The 17,462-nt window shown below is 39.5% G+C and overlaps 1 non-coding gene across 1 annotated transcript; it reads right to left on the bottom strand.

Annotated features, from left to right (window-relative positions):
- Positions 1-15,253: 15,253 nt before the first annotated feature.
- On the bottom strand, positions 15,254-15,359 carry LOC145629744 (small nucleolar RNA R71). The gene has a single exon (XR_014111893.1). It is a non-coding gene; the product is annotated as a small nucleolar RNA R71 (small nucleolar RNA).
- Between the last annotated feature and the right edge of the window lie 2,103 nt (positions 15,360-17,462).

The raw sequence follows: 17,462 nt of genomic DNA, 5'->3' as shown, positions 1-17,462 counted from the left end.
CTGATTGGTCGTCTTCAGATCTGACTCCATATGCTGGATTCTAGACGCCTGTGTCATAATTATTGCTTTAGTTTCAAGTTCATTTACGATAGTCGAGTGTAAAGCAATATTATCAGCGTCTATGGCGGACTTCTTGGCCCTTTTTACCTCTTCCCGTTTGCAGGAATAAGGACGTTTGAGCCCGTCCACCCGCAGCATGGCCTGCAAAAAGTCAGGCGACATAAGTATTGCAGGCGGGATAAAACACTTGGAAAAAATAAAATTGAATTGACAAGTTTCTTACCTCAGCCAGAAGGGATAGAATGCGTTCAAGATTGAACGTCTCTATCCCAGGGATATTGTCCTTATCCCTCTTCCGGACGGCTTCCAGCATGGCCTTGGCATGCTTCTGGACGTCTGGCCAGCGGGGAGATTGATCTGCACCACAATCAATACGTGATGAGTGCGAAACTAAGGCAGCACCTATTTGTTGCCGGCCGTCTGAAGATGACGTCTGTTGAGAGTGGGATTTCACCCGTAAAGGCCACCCCAGCTCAAGCGGGGATTCAAAAGGGTTCTTACCTTCAGAGCCGGCCAAGCGGGAACCGCTTGCAGGCGTGGTGAACCCCGCGGCTGCTGATAAGGGGTTGACTATCTATTCTTCTCTCTAATTAGTTTTAGGTTAGGTTAGGATTAGTCTTCATTGGTAGAGAGAGACAGTGTGGTTTTTTCTTCATTAATGAACTTGGATTTTGAAGAAGGAGCTTGTTCAATCCTTTGTAGACCTTCATCTTCAATTAATGAGCAATCTCTTACTCTTTCTCTTTACCTTTGTTTTTGATTTTGCTTATTTACTTTTACTTTTCTTCTTTGCTTATTAATCATGTTGATGCTTATTGATTTGATGATTGATATTGTTTTCAACATGATTTGTGGGTAGTCACCTAGCCAAGGGTGTGGGGATGGTGTAGTTGCTAATTGTTCATGCTTATAATGTTGGGGTTATGTTAATGGTGATCAAAGTCTTTGCATGCTTGATATTCTTTGGTCTTTCTTGCAAGTGCGCATTGTTAGTTGATCAAATATGAGTCTTTACTAACAAGTAATGGAAGTTGACTTAGTTGAGATTCATTACTATCGATTGTTATTTAATAGTACCTCCTAGTATATGGTTCTAATGTGGAAACATAGAGGCTATGTTAGGAGAAGCCAATTGACCCCGGAAGGCGGCTAGATTGGACCCTTTACTTCAATATTCATGCATGTTTAGTTTACCATTGATATGCTACTTTGTTATTGTATGGTCAAGCGTCAACTTCACCTACCCATCTCCCTTGGTGCCTTAATGTTTTATTTCTTGTTTTAGCATCTTTAGACTTTAGTTTATCTATCTCCTATTCCGGACTAGCTTAATTGTCGATAACATTTGGTGGTGTTTATCCGTTCTCTGTGGTTCGACCCCTATGCTTGCCTTATACTCGTATTAGGTATGTTTAGGTTGTATAAATTGTATTTGATCTAGGGATAGACAATTGACGACGCGTTTATTCCCTTGTCAATGTATTTGCTTGGTCATACGAAGATGTGTCAGGCATTAATAGAGAAATAGCTCAACACACTATACCACTAATTCCAGGAATGAAACCCGTAAAACAAAAGTTACGTCGAATGAAACCCGACGTAGCTCTTAAAATAAAAGAAGAAGTTCAAAAACAAATAACTGCAGGTTTCATCAAGGTATCCAAATACCCTGAATGGGTCGCTAACGTCGTCCCAGTCCGAAGAAAGACGGAAGGGTAAGAATGTGTGTCGACTATCGAGATCTAAATAAGGCAAGTCCAAAGGACGACTTCCCTTTGCCACACATCGATATTCTGGTAGATAACACGGCAAATCACGCGCTTCTCTCATTCATGGATGGGTACGCAGGTTACAACCAGATTCTCATGGCAGAAGAAGACATGGAGAAAACAACCTTTATAACACCATGGGGCACTTACTGCTACACGGTTATGCCATTCGGGTTGAAAAACGCGGGTGCTACTTACCAACGTGTAGCAACTGCCTTACTCCATGACATGATGCATAAAGAAGTCGAAGTATATGTCGACGACATGATTGTAAAGTCAAAAGACCGTCCAGGCCATCAAGTAGCCTTAAGGAAATTTTTCGAAAGGCTAAGAAAATATAATATGAGGTTGAATCCAGCTAAGTGTGCTTTTGGAGTTACCTCAGGCAAGCTTTTGGGATATGTCATAAGCTCTAGAGGAATAGAGGTAGACCCGACCAAGATCAAAGCAATCATGTCAATGCCACCGCCTAAGACTGAGAAACAGATTCGAGGATTTATTGGCCGGTTGCAATACATAAGTAGGTTCATATCAAAATTGACAACAATATGTGAACCAATCTTCAAAAAACTCAAGAAGAATGTACCAGTAATATGGGATGACGAGTGTCAAAAAGCCTTTGAAAAGATCAAAGCCTATCTCGCAAATCCTCCCGTATTAGCACCAACACTTCCCGGAATACCTCTTAGGCAATGGGAGCTATGCTAGCACAAGAAGTAGAAGGCAAAGAGAATGCAATCTACTATCTAAGCAAAAAGATGCTCGAATACGAAGCACGCTATACACCACTCGAGAAGTTGTGCCTCGCCTTAGTGTGGGCCACAACCAAGTTAAGACATTACATGATAGTGCATATCGTCTTCGTAGTCTCCCGACTAGATCCACTCAAGTATCTATTTGAGAAATCTACACTCAATTGACGCATATCGAGATGGATAGTCAATCTAGCCCATTTTGATGTAAGGTTCATGCCACAAAAAGCTATCAAAGGATCTGTGGTGTCGGACTTCCTAGCAGATTTTCCAATAGAAGACTCGACGCCAATACAAAACAATGAATTTCCCAGATGAAGACTTAATGGTTACTGAAGATGATACTTGGACCTTATACTTCGACGGAGCCTCGAACCAAAAGGGATGTGGCGTTGGAGTATTACTAGTATCACCTAAAGAAGAGCATGTTCCAATCTCCATAAAGCTTGATTTCGACGTTACCAACAATGCTGCTGAATATGAAGCATGCGTGGTAGGCCTTGAAACAACTTTGGCATTGGGAGTAAAAAAGTTAAGGATATTCGGAGACTCTTCTTTGATTATCAATCAGATATCTAAAAGGTGGAAAGTAAGGAGCGAAAGTCTAGCCCCTTACCAAACCTATCTGGAAACTCTTACCGATCAGTTAGAGAAGGTAGAATACACATACCTACCTAGGGAAGAAAATCAATTTGCTGATGCCTTTGCAAGACTAGCCTCAATGGTTAGGATTCCCACGGAAATCGAGCAAATGCCTCTAACCATAGAAAAAAGGCACAAACCGGCATACATCTAGGCTATAGAAGACGACGAAGTAGTCCAAGGCGAAGAAGAAGAAGAAGAAGAAGAAGAAGAAGAAGAAGAAGAAGAAGAAGAAGAAGAAGAAGAAGAAGAAGAAGAAGAAGAAGAAGAAGAAGAAGAAGAACCATGGTACATGGATATACTCAATTATGTCACCAAAGGAGAATACCCTCCTCATGCTGATAAAAGAGCAAAACGAGCATTAAGACTTTTGGCTTCCCAATATGTACTCATAGACAACGAGCTACATAAAAGGGTACCTAAAGGTCGAGCTCTCTTATGTGTAGGAAAGAAGGATGCACAAAGAGCAATGAGAATAGTCCATGAAGGAATCTGTGGCACTCATATAAATGGCAAAATGTTAGTCCAAAAGATAATGCGAGAAGGACATTATTTGACTACAATGAATAGGGATTGCCATCAATATGTAAAAAGATGCCCTAAGTGCCAAATTTATGCCAATTTGCAACATATCCCTCCATCCTTGCTCTACACCTACACATCGCCATGGCCATTCTCTACATGGGGAATTGATATCATCGGCAAAATCACTCCCCTAGGAACAGGAGGCCACAAATATATCTTAGTAGCAATTGATTACTTCACAAAGTGGGTCGAAGCGCAATCATACGCTAAACTCACTGCAAAACATGTAGCACTCTTTATCGAGAGAAATATTATTTGTCGATACGGAGTCCCACATGAAATGATAAGTGACAATGGAACTCACTTTCAAGCCGACTGTGAAGAATTGCTACAAAAATACGGCATTCAACATCATCATTCTTCCCCTTATAGACCTCAAGCAAATGGAGCAGTCGAGGCAGCTAATAAAAACCTAAAAACTATCATTGAGAAAATGACAGAAAATTACAAGGATTGGCCTGAAAAACTTCACTTCGTATTGTGGGGTTACCGCACGTTAGTTCGCACATCAACAGGACATACGCCATTTTCCTTGGTATATGGAATGGATGCCGTACAACCTGTCAAACTAGAGATTCCATCTCTACGCATTGCGTTAGAGAGTAAACTCGATGAAGTTGAATGGACTAGGGCAAGATATGAAGAATTAATTCTACTCGATGAGAAACGACTAGAAGCTCTACATCACACTCAGTGTTATCAGACTCGCATGGCTAGGCATTTTAATAAGAAGGTCAAGACAAGAAACATCAAAGTAGGAGACTTGGTGTTAAAAGCACTAAGGAAAAATGTTTTAGATCCAAGAGGAAAATTTAGACCTAATTGGTCTGGACCCTACATTGTCAAAACAATCCTGTCAGGAGGTGCAGCAAAACTAACTGATATGGATGGCAATGAATTCTCGAACATGACAAATCTTGACCAACTTAAGAAATACTACCCATAATTACTTGAGTAGGATACTCAAGAGAGCTACGTTTGGCCTGATTCCTTAAGAAAGGATACGTAGGCAGCCCTTTACGGGTGCAACCACCTTATTTTTCGACATTCTCGCGTCCCAGAATTAGTTAAAAATTCGATAGAAGATTGACAAAATATCGGCGTCGCAGAGTAAGCTCTGGCGCCAGCCAACAACCATCAGCGCCAGCCGATGGAATTGGCGCCTGGCGCCAGACTGCACTGGCAGGCACTAATTGCAAATAAGCGGCGCCAATTTGCAGATAAATTCTGGGCAAATTTCAGTGTTTTTCGGAAAATTTTCGACTTCCGTACTCGAAGAATTTCTGGAAAATTAATTTTTTTTCGGTTTTCATTGCTTTAATAAAATAAATTTAAAGTAAATAATTTAATTAAAAGCTGAAATTTCATTAATAAAATAAAATTACATTATTGATGGAATTTAAATAAAGCTGAAATAAATTAACTTTAAATGAAAATTTTAAACTAAGTCTAATAATTTGAAATTAAGCAATGCTCCTAATCTTTCTTTTCTTTTCTAGCCCTTTTCCAATTTTTGTCTGTTTCCTCCTCTTCATCCTTAACTTTAGCTAGTAGGCATCCTTTAGAGGAACTACATTCAATCTTAGAGTAGATAGTCTCCCCTTCAGCTAGTACTCCATGTTTCTTTTCCACCCAAGCCTTTTTATCTGTGGTATCAGCTTTCCATTTCCCTTTATCTTTGGTAGCACTTTTCTTCCAGGCATCGCAGGTGTTTTGAATTCAACTCTTGCACCTAAGCGTTCCTTGGCAGGAATCACCCTGTCACCTAGACGACTCTTCACATCAGTTCTACCCTAATCTTTCTTCGAATCCTTCGAAGGCTTCTTCAGCAACCACTTCTTCACATCATTGGGAAAGGAAGGAGGAACCTTTTGGGTAATCACTTCCCATAAAGGTCTAGCACTCCAGTAAGCATCAAATCTGTCTACTTCTTGAGAAACAGGGTACTCATAAGGAGGACGAAGATCCCCGGAAGGAATATTCTGAAGCAAGCCCTATTGTCTTTTTACCCTGCAGGGATAATAATAAGTCATATGAGACAAACTTGGAAGACGGCAGAAAGGTTTCTTGTTCACACCAACCATCTTTTCTATTTTCCACCATGGGACAACCCACTTGATAGCAAAATTGCGAGATTCGAAGACCTTTCTCCACCCATGGCGCCCAATTTTGGGGAAGCGTTTCTTCCTCCTCACGAAGCAATTGGGAGTGTACTTCTCAATATTGTCCGGAGGGATAATTAATTCTAGCCTTTCCATTAGCCATATCTGTAAAAAATTGCAATACAAATAAATTATTATTACAATACAAAAATTATTTTTTTGATTTCTGTAATTAAAAGGTTATTTTTCTACCTGTAATAAAATTGGAGAGCCGCGAAAAGGTGCTTTTGGATTCCTTTTCAATTCATCGAGACTAATCATGGTCTCTCCAACTATCAATGGCATTGGATTTCTCCCAGATTCAATTTGTTCTAGAACGGTGGTTATAATTGATTGGCCTTCATTATTTTTACCACTACTAAGAAAAAATTGATTAAGCATGAAAAATAAGAACGCCCTTCTTCTATATATATATGAAAAGATTCAGAAAGAGGTTTATCAAAATAATGACGTGAAAATTCTTTCAAATTATCTATGTTGCCATATACTATTTTTGATAAATCCCTTTCTTTTAAATTAAAGAAGCGCTCATAATCCTTATCATAATATGCATCTACTCTAGGGATTACTATGAGGTCTATTGCAGGGAAGCCTAAAATAGCACCAAATTCTTCTGGCAAAGGGCTAATCTCATCATACCCTATTCTAAAGCAATGAGTATCAACATTTCAAAATTCTAGAGCGGTATGTATGAAATCTAAGTCAAGATCTACCCCTTTGATGCCATAAATTCCCCCCAAGTGGAACAAATCTAATTCTTTTCTGTCTTTAGCATTAAGAGATCGACACCATTCATGAGTGTATTGGTGAAAGTTTTGGTGACTAGAGAAATGGTATTATTTTCCTAAGGCAAAGAATTATTTTATTTGCTCGAATTATGAGAAGAATCGGCTAGGCAGGGGGCTATTTATACACAAATTGCGAGCAGTTTTAATTAGGATGAAATACGGAATCAGCGCCAATTGGCGTCAGACTCCGTAATTGGCGCCAGCCGCCAGCGCTTGGCGCCACACGCCAAGTGTAGCGCGTGGTGCTACAAACCATTGCGTGGCGCCAGTTGGCGCCAAGTTGCCACATCAGGCACGCTTGCTTAAATCGCGTTTTAATCCTAAACTCGAGTCGGCTAATGACTTTACGGCTCCGTTTATCTTTTCTAAACATCTTTTTTATCTTTTTTTAAAATTAATTAAAATAGCTATTATATTAATTATATTATTCTTTTTTGGATTTTATTTAGATTAATTTCCAAGTTTTTATACACATAATCTTTTAGTTGATTTTTCCTTTTTTCATTTTTTCTTTTTTGAGGGAGAGAGTCGGATACCTCCATCAATAATAAAAATGACGGAATTTTTGCGCAAAATTGTTTTTCACACTTTTTCTTGCACACACAAACATGCACATAATAATAGCAAACATCAATAAACTCGTAATAGTATGTATGTACAAAATATGTCTAAAAAAATGAGTTTAAGGCAAAGTTCTATATAAAGTCAAAAAATAATAAGCACAGGTACAAATTACCTCGCGAGAGAGTTGTCAAAGAACCCATATAATGGATAAACATGCGGGATGGCACGAACTCAGCAGCATCATCCGGACAAAGCAAAACCAAGTCAGTGGAGCATTACTTGGGGGCTACTTAACAAAAGATAAGAGCTAAAATCGTGTCGCAACATTCTCAAGAACTAGAGCTAACAGGCAGTAGCTCCTCTGCACAGCATCTACCAGGGATCGTGCAAGATCACCAAGGGGAACTAGTTCCCTCTGACATGCTCAACAATTTCGCGGCGCTTGGACACTCAGCCACTCGGTCGAGTTGTTTTATCTTTTTGCAATATATTTTGGGTCCCTTGGTACGCCAGTTAGCCCCTCTAAGCAATTTGACATGATCGGCTTGATTACGTAAAGTGATCGACTTGATGAAAGATTGTCTCACTTAGCTTAAAGCGCCTGGATCCTATCTCACTGATCCTGACTAAAGAAGGAAGATAGCAAACGAGCGCACGCGAACTCCTATCAGGAGAAAGAGTCATGAAAATGAGAATCAAAATGAAGATTCGCACTCGCTGATCAGTTGATGTCTCCTCCATGTCAAAACCACGGGCTAGAACCGAAGCCAACTCTGATCGCCCGCTCCTAGGACCACCTCGAGACACCGGCTGATTCCTGATATGCTGAATGATTGGACCTAACAAGTCGGATGCCTTAGCCGCTCCCCAAGAAAGATCAGACATATGTGCTACGGCCCGGTCAGTGAAACGTAGACCACTGATCATGCTAAAGTCCAGAGGGGTCACTGTCAATTCCCCCCAAGCAAAGTGAAAGGTGTTGGTAGTATCCCAAAAATACTCCAACAACGCGCGAACGACTGTCGCACCACAACCCCGGGGGCTGCGAAACCCTACGATCGCTGAATAAAAGTCTACTAGACCAGCTGATTCCCATAAGGCGTTCGTAGCAGGATCCCTCGTGATGATCCGATGAAGTTGAGGAATCAAATCTCCGGCTCTAGAATCGTGATGGCGAAGCGTGCCGTCAACTATGCCGGCAAGTGGACGGTGAGAAACATTTTTCTCACGACAGAAAACCAACTGGTCTAGTGTCCACGGAGGTGGAGCCCACCTACCTCTACCCGTAGAGGCCCGAGGCTAAGACTCTAAGACGTCATCATCCATACCCTCGGGAATCGTGGAAGTGTCCTCCCGAAAAGCCTGACGTCGGCCATGAGCGGAAAGATCGCGATCTCGTTGTCTAGGCATGCTATTATAAAAATAAAAATCTAAATGCTTAGCATCATTTCCTAAGATATTTAGTTATTTATATCAAGTTGCATTTTAAAAAAAACCTAAATTCTTAGCATCATTTCCTAAGTTATTAGGCTATGGTTGCGTGAGGAAATTCATAAATAGCCATTATAGGCTACTTTTCGAAGGAGCACGCGGTCTCCCCTTCTTCATCCGTAGTATCTCCCCGGAACGAGCCCTTTCCTAAATGGCTAAGGCTCGCAAGGGCCCTTTTGGGGGCGGCTTACATTTTTCCTGCTACTAAAGCTTTCATTTAGATAGTCAAGAGTGTTATCCTCGAGGGAAGTACGCTTCGTTTCTATTATACGCTTAATTTTTACCTCAAGGCTAAAAATTAGCAAAATAATGGAATTTTTTATAGTATTTAGTTTCTCCATGACGAACTAATACTATGTTCTCCTAATTGCATGATACTATGTTCTCCATGACAATGTAGTACATACACAACACAAAACATGTCTCAAAATTGCACAAAAATAATAGATCGACGCATCATGGCATATTTTACAAGATCTACAACCAATATGTCATCATTTCAAGTGCAAAAGAACAACATGAACAACAAGAACACCATTCCCACAAGTAGTACCAAAAATGGTGATTTGCTCAATTCTTCACCAAATCATGCAATTTTTGTCTCAAATCGCTCACAAACACGCATACATACATGTACAAGTAAATTCATGGCAAGAATTTCAACATAAACCTCAAAATCAAAAAATCCCCCGAATTGATTTTTAAGGTTTTTTTTCATGAAATTATTAATTTGAAGCAAATTCGAGACAAAATCAAGGGTAACTTACATAGATCCTTGTGGAGAACCAAAAATGAAGAAAGTAGCAAAAATTTAGAGCAAAATTGATGAAAATTTGAGCTCCAAAATCCGCAAAAACGTGAAGAGAGCAGAGCAGGCAGCAGCGACACGTGAGCCTACGCCACGACACGGTGATCAGGTACAGTGTCACGATGATCAGATCTCGTGTCATGGTGATTCCAGGACTCGATGGAGCTCCGATCAACATAAACGAGCTCTAAACAGCAGCGCAGCAACGTGCAGCAGCGAAATTTCAGCGAAAAAAAAAGAAACAAGAACCCAGAACCGCCGTGTCACGGGCAGGAACTCCGCGTGACGGGAACCACAACCATGCGCCGGTGAATCCTTGTCGTGACTCGGTAATTTAAGCAGCTCAAAATAAAAAAAATGGAGACGAGGAAGTGCGGAAGTAGCAAGAAAATGGTAGAGAACAACTTGAATTTAAAGAAAAAAAAGCATCCCGTTTCCCGTGCAACGGTTTTCCGTTACTATGTAACGACAACATATTGATGTGGCGTACGTGGTCTGGACTGGGCAAAGATACCAGTTGACTGATTTGCAGCCAACAGATTTCCCGTGTCACGGGAATCTTGCTTCATGACACGGTGGTCCCGCGCGTGTCCTGCACGTTCCTTGAAGCTGTTAGCGAATATCCTGGCATTTTTACTAAAATTGCGCAATTTTCCGTACAAATTGGACGGTTAGTAAATTACGCGGAAAATTTTAACCGACGTTTAAAGAGTATCAAAATTACTATTTTGTCCCTATGAAGCGTCAAAGTCAATTTTGTCGATATTTTAAACACCTAATATGGTCGGATAGTCGACTTAAAGGTGTGAATCAACTTTGGCCCACGTTCGGGGATAATCGAACCATCATACACTTATAGTAGTTGTCGGCTTTCCTCAAGCATGGAAAGCGTTATCAGTGGATTTTTCTTCAAGTATAGAAAACCGCCAAATCGGCTTTCCTCAAACATGGAAAGCGTTATCGGTGGATTTCTTCAAGCAAAGAATGAACCAAATTCACAAGTCTGCTTTCCTCAAGCATGGAAAGCGTTATCGGTGGATTTTTCTTCAAGTATAGAAAACCGCCAAGTCGGCTCTCCTCAAGCATGGAAAGCGTTATCGGTGGATTTCTTCAAGCATAGAATGACACCAATTTCATACGTCGACTTTCCTCAAGCATGGAAAGTATCATCCGGTAGGTTTCTTTAGGCTTAGAAAGCTACCAAATTCCTCTGTCGGCTTTCCTTAGGCATGGAAAACGTTTCAACAAACGTCATGTGGTGGATTCCGTCAAGCATAGGAAGCTGCCAAAATCATTTGTCACCGATACACTGGTGCCAGATACGTATTATTTCTTTTTACTCTTTTATATGTGGAATTAACATTTTTCTGCAGGTATCGGCGTATACAGAGTGGTTAAGGATCGCAGAACGTCTTAAATCATTCTCCGTCCCTATCGGCTACTTTGACTATCGTTTTCGAAACTGACATTTCTACAAACTCAGTCAAAGTGGGGGCTCCTGTAGACACCTAAAAATGTCTCCCCAAAACCAAACCCGATGATGAACAACCTTTCACCGCCACTATTGGTCGGGTTCAGTATTTAATCCCTAGAGTGCTTAAAAAATCGTATTTAATTAAATTCAATTTCTGGATAGTCCATGGATCAGTCTTAATGTTTGGTCAAAGCATAGTTTTAATTTCAGCCCAAACTTATTTTACTGTTTTATTATTTAATTTTAGCCCAAACCTTTTTTAATTTTATTGTTTTATTATTTATTTTTGGCCCAAACCTTTTATTTATTTTATTTACTTATTTTCTTATTTTAGCCCAAATAATAATAAATCAGAAATGGCCCGAAATTATCAATCGGCACTTAAAATGATGCACGAAATTAGGGTTAAAATGAATTTAGACGGAAAAACGGACAAAAAATTCCCCCGTCATAGCAATAGTCCACCGTGTCACGGGAAACTGTCCCGTCTAACGGTGGGATTTCCCGTGACACGGGAAACCTGTTGTGACACGGGAGTTTCCGTGTCCGTTCCCCGTAAACCCTTCATGCGTTTTATTCCCCGTACCCTAAAATATTCCCCGCGTCACACAACTGTTCACCGCGTCACAGGAATTTTTCCCGTCTGACGGTGGGAATTCCCGTGTCACGGTACACAGTGCCGTGTCGTGGTATACTTTTTTAGGGTTTTTATCATTTTAGGGTTCCGTGTGTTCTCTCAGCACATTTTTTCTATAAATACCCCCTCATTTCTGATGTACAGGGCATCAATTAATTCTCTGTTTTTCTCTCTTCTATGCTCTAGCCTAAACACTAGCCTACCCTTTTTCTTTCAAAATTCCTTCTTCAAGCACTCCAAGGAGTCCGTACTTTACTCGTAGTTCTGTCCTTAAGCCAAGGCGTGAAAGTTGCAAGCAAGCAGAATCAAAGTAAGAATTATGTTCCATTTATTTCTATTATTTTTCTAACATTTTGTATTGTTAGAATTATTGTTAAATTGCTTCAAATATTTATGTTTATTCTATTTATTTATTGATCACTATATTGCATGTTTAAAGGGAATATGTAATTAAAAATCACGCCTAATAAGATAATTTGGACGACCGGTTTAGGTTCCTTTTTAATCTTGTTGCTTAATTCAAGTGATCACAAATATTTTAGAATTATGTGTTGCATTAATATTTAACCAATTTAGCTTAATAATAATTTGGAGCGAATTGAATCTCTGTTTGTATGCCTTTGAGATCGTAGGAATCATTTTTCACTATAAGAATCGAGTAGAGGCCAATACGGGCGAATGTGACTCCATGACTCACTTCGTACCATCATCCTGATCCTCCTTTCGTGGTTCCGAACCATATGGAGTTAGTAATCTCATGGATTATGAATGGGGTGTAACCTTCACGGGTCAATCATTGCTGCCTATCGTTGTCCCTTAATCGTGGTTGCCTTTTATGATCCGTGAACGGTTTAAAAGTTCCTTAAAAACTTGTTGGCGGCTCCCTACTTTATTTGTCCCTAATCGTATTATCTCAATTCCCACTTCCTATGAGTGTCAAGCATATTCACAACATGCTTTAACGTAGGCGCACTTCGAACGACACCTACACAGCCCATCAATCGAGCCTCTAAATCCACCACCGCAGCAGAATGGTAGCTGCGGGCGTGGGTCTGCAAGCCGCGGACGCGGGCTTGGTTGCACCACAACAGCCAAATTAGGCAGTAAGTCACCGCGGTCTGGCCGCGGGCTCACCGAGGGCGCGGCCACAAACCCGCGGGCGCAGGCTCTAACACCGCGGGTGCGGCTATCGTGCCCTGTTCACGCAGCTCCCCTATATACGCAACAGATCCCCAATTCATTGCCACATAGGCCGCAACAACCACCGTCCTCAACACTGTGACAAACCAGGTACTAATTGCTACCTTCTATATGCAAGCCACCCTTATACCGCCACCAATTTCCGCCAATAATAGATGCGCACAGTTGGGTATAATTTGGGTCGTTTATCTTGATTAATTTGGTAATCAAATGGTTGTGATGATGTGAGAAGCATGGATAATTACTCCATTTATTTCCAGCCGTGTTCACCTCGATGATGATTGATGATGGTGGGTGTTGATGCGCAAAGAAGGGGATAAAATCCCAATTAAGAGCAGCGAAATCCGAAAGCCACAATTCCTTTTATTCGATTCTTTTTATTTTCCTTTTGTTATTATTTCTTTTTCCAATTTTATTTTCTTTTACGTTTGTCATGATCAAGGGATGTGATGGTGTTTGATTTGTGGGTGATTAGGTGTGCGAGCATGGGATTATGTCCCATATAATGAGCAGCGAAGTCCAATACTCTTTTTTTTTTTTATTTTTATTTTTTTAATTCTTCTTTTTATTTTCTTTTCATTTTCTATTTCCTTTTTACTTTCATTTTGTTTTTTTTTTTTTGTTTTTTTTTTATTTCCTTTCCTTTTCTTTTATTTTCCTTTTCTCTTTTATTTTCTTTTAACCTTGTAAATATTAATATCCATTTTTGGGTTAGAGAGAGAACAATTAAAATTTAGATAAAAAAATTAGACCACATATTTCCTAGCTTAGTTGAGAGCTTCTCTCTCTATATCTCGGGTAAGTTTTAGGAGTAGATTTTAGAGAGAGAAAGTGAGGAATTTCAATGGTTATTTGAGAGGTTGAAGATTCAAGATGACAATTGTATTGAAAATCTCCATTATCAATCAATGAAGATTTCTCACTCTCTCTCCTCTTTATTGCTTTGTTCAATTTCATGTTTGTTTGAATTGATTTTGATGTTTAATGTTTGATTAGTGTAATTGTTCTTGATATATTGTTGATTCTTGATTTCTTTAGTTGATTGTTGATAGATGATGATATTTGAGTAGTTATTGGTTAGGAATTGGGTGAAACTTGTATGATTGATTAATTGTGATAATTTGGGAATAGTGTTGATTGATTGTTGAGATTAAAGTGATTAATGAAGGTTTGCATGTGTGTAATTCGATTAAGCTTTGAGAATTATGCTAGATTGCATTATAATTGCTAATGACACGAACAATTGATTTAGGAATTGTAATTATCGATTGGTTTTGATTGTGATTCTCTTAGTTTGTTATTCATAGTGAACCCTAGCTTAACAATTGGGAGATAACTCTTTGATTCCAATTGATTGCTCTTATCATTAGTCTTCACAACCTTTAATTGGCATGATCTTCTATAATTGTTGCTATTGACATGATTACTTGTTGATCCCCGTTCCTAGTTTCTTATTTATGTGGTTGCTTGTTTTGTTAGTTGTTAGTGTTACATCTTACCTTTGATTTCGACCTAGCTTAGGCGCATAATTGAAAGTTCTTGAACATTACCGTTCCTTTGGGTTCGACCCTTGACTTGCCTCTATACTCATATTTAGGATTGTTACGTGTTTATAAATTAGTTTGACTGAGGGAAGATTAGATAACGACTTAGTTTTCCCCTTGTCAAAATGGCGCCGTTGCCAGAGAATGATATTGGTGCTTTCTTATAGTTGTTGAGTCAATTTCATTCTAAAAAAAAACAAAAAGATTTTCCTCTTTTAGGCTACACTTGTAGCCGTGCTACTAATCATTTCTTTTGAAGTTGTATGCATAGAGCATGTGGTCATTCACTAGTGCCATTTGATCAAGAGATTGAGAGGACTATTTTGAGATTAAGGGTTGCTAGACGATCTTTGAGCTTTAGCATTTCAAGTGAGGAAGAACCGCAACTAGAAGAACAAACAAGAATGGGAAAGAATACAAGAGTGGCATTGAAAGAATTGGGGATTCCCGGTGCATATAGATTTGAGAGTGGAATTGCTCCACCTACAGCACCGGCAAATAATTTTAAAATTAGGCCGACAATGATCACTTTGAAAGAGAGGCGACAATTTAGTGGAGCCAAGCATGAAAGCCCACTAAACCATCTCAAGGAGTTCGAGAAATATTGCAATACTATCAAGGTGAATGGAGTTTCCTAAGAATTCATCCGCCTTAAACTCTTTCCCTTTTGTCTGATAGGGCGTGCTTTGGAATGGCTAGACAAGGAGGTTAAGCCAAATTCTCTAAGGACTAGGACGAGTTTACCAAGGAATTTCTATCCACAAAAGAAAACGGTGGAGGCTAGAGCATTGATTCAAGGTTTCAAACAAAAGCCAAGTGAGAGCCTCTATGAAGCGTGGGATAGATATAAAGAGTATCAAAGGGAGTGTCCTCACCACGAAATTCCAACCTATCAAATTATTCAAATTTTCTATGGAGGCCTAAGTCCCCAAGGCAAGTCATGCCTTGATGGGGGAGCAGGAGGTCCCATCATGAATAGGACGGAGGAAGAAGTGGTAGACATCATTGAGGATGTAGTGAGGTACTATAGAGATTGGAAAGATTGTGAGTAGGATTCAACTAGCAAGAGTAGCTCTTCGGTGTACTCGGTTCATCATCTAAATGGAATCAACAATCACTCCTCACAAATGCCAAACTTGGGGAAGGAAGTGATTGCAATCAAGGAAAAATTGGAGAGTTCTTCTTCCTAGGCTCCAAATCTTCCCTCCCAATTTAAGGGGAGAGGTACTCCTTCTAACTCTCATCCCACTCCTTCTTGTAGTAACATGCCTAGTGGTTGTTTGTTTTTTGATGTGTATGGTTCATATGATCATGATGCTTGTAATTGCCCTCATGATTTTCCGGATAGTAATGATGATTTTGATGACAATGAGAGTGAACATGTGAACTATGTGTCAAATAACAATAATGTGAAATGATTTGATAATCAAAGGGGTCAATGGAATAGGAATTACCAAAACCAAGGTAATTTTGACAACTATAACCAAGGTGGTGGTTATAGGAACCAAGGTTCTCGAGGTAACGATAACAATCAAGGTTATAGTAGCCAAAATTGAAAAAAAAATTATGGTAATCAAAACCAAGGTTATGGAAATCATAATCAAGGTAGTGGTAACCATAATCAAGGTAATGGTCAAAATAAAAATAGAATTAATTGAAACAATCAAGGTAGAGATAATTTACAAAACAATTCTCAAAGAGGCCCTCCACCCGGATTTGCTCAAAAGACTCAAGGTGATAATTCCTATTCACAATCCTTTTCCTCTAGGACTAATTTGGAGGAAATCATTAAGAATCAAACAAAGTTTTTGAACACTTACATGGTCGTAAGTGACAAGAAATTCAATGGAATGATGACTCATAATAAGATGCTTGAAAACCAAATTTCTCAACTTGCCAATGCCTTGAAATACCATGCTAGTCTTCTTCTTTACCTTCCCAAGGCCTAGATCCCAAGAGACCCGTGAATGCTATTGTTACAAGGAGTGGTAAGGTTCTTGAGGAGAGTTTGCCTAAGAAGAGTGAAACTAAGGAAGTCCCCAAGGAGGTCTTGGTAGAGGATGAGAGAGATGGTGCAATTTTTAGTGAGGTTGTGATTGAGATACCTAGAGAGGTGAGAGTAGAGAAATAAATTGTGAAACTCAAGCTTCCTTATCCACAAAAGTTCATGATACTCAAGCTAGATGAACAGTTTGGAAGATTTATTGACATGCTCAAGCAACTTCACCTTTCTCTACCATTTACCGAAGTTGTCACCTAAATGCCCAACTACGAAAAATTCCTAAAAAAAGATTTTTAGTGGGAAATTAACTTGTGATGTTGTGGAGACGGTCAACTTGACCGAGTATTATAGTGCAATTATAATGAACAAGATGCCACTCAAGTAGAAAGATCCCGGAAACTTCTCTATCCCTTGTGCCATTAACAAGATGTAAATTTATAATGCCTTATGTGACTTAGGAGCTAGTGTTAGCCTAATTCCATATTTGGTTTATCAAAGACTTGAGTTAGGGGAACTTTTGCCTTCCAAAATTACCTTGCAATTGGCCGATAGGTCAATTAAGATTCCTAAGGGTAAGGTGTAGGATGTTCCTGTAAGATTAGGGAAGTTTGTGATTCTAGTGGATTTTGTGGTTCTTGAAATGGATGAAGATGCTACTATTCCTATTATTCTTGGTAGACTTTTTCTTTCTACCTCGGGTGCCATGATTGGTGTCAAGAGTGCAAAAATTTCCCTCAAGGTAGGAGATGAGGTCATTGAATTTGACTTGAATGAAAGCATGAAGTATCCATGTTCTTCTTTAGAAAATTGCATGTTGATTGATTCTCTTGATCATGTTGTGTCTTTTATGAATGAGCATTTGCTCACTTCTAAGGACCCTCTTGAGAATGTCTTGTTGAATAAGGATAAGATAGGTGCTCCTAGCAAGGTAATGACAATGTATGAGGATTTTCTAAATGGAAGCATCGAGGAAGTGGATGAACA

The sequence above is a fragment of the Chenopodium album genome, chromosome 4 (genome assembly GCF_948465745.1).
Source record: "Chenopodium album chromosome 4, dcCheAlbu1.1, whole genome shotgun sequence".
Taxonomy (NCBI): Eukaryota; Viridiplantae; Streptophyta; class Magnoliopsida; order Caryophyllales; family Amaranthaceae; genus Chenopodium; species Chenopodium album.
This window is presented reverse-complemented; position numbering and strand designations above follow the sequence as displayed.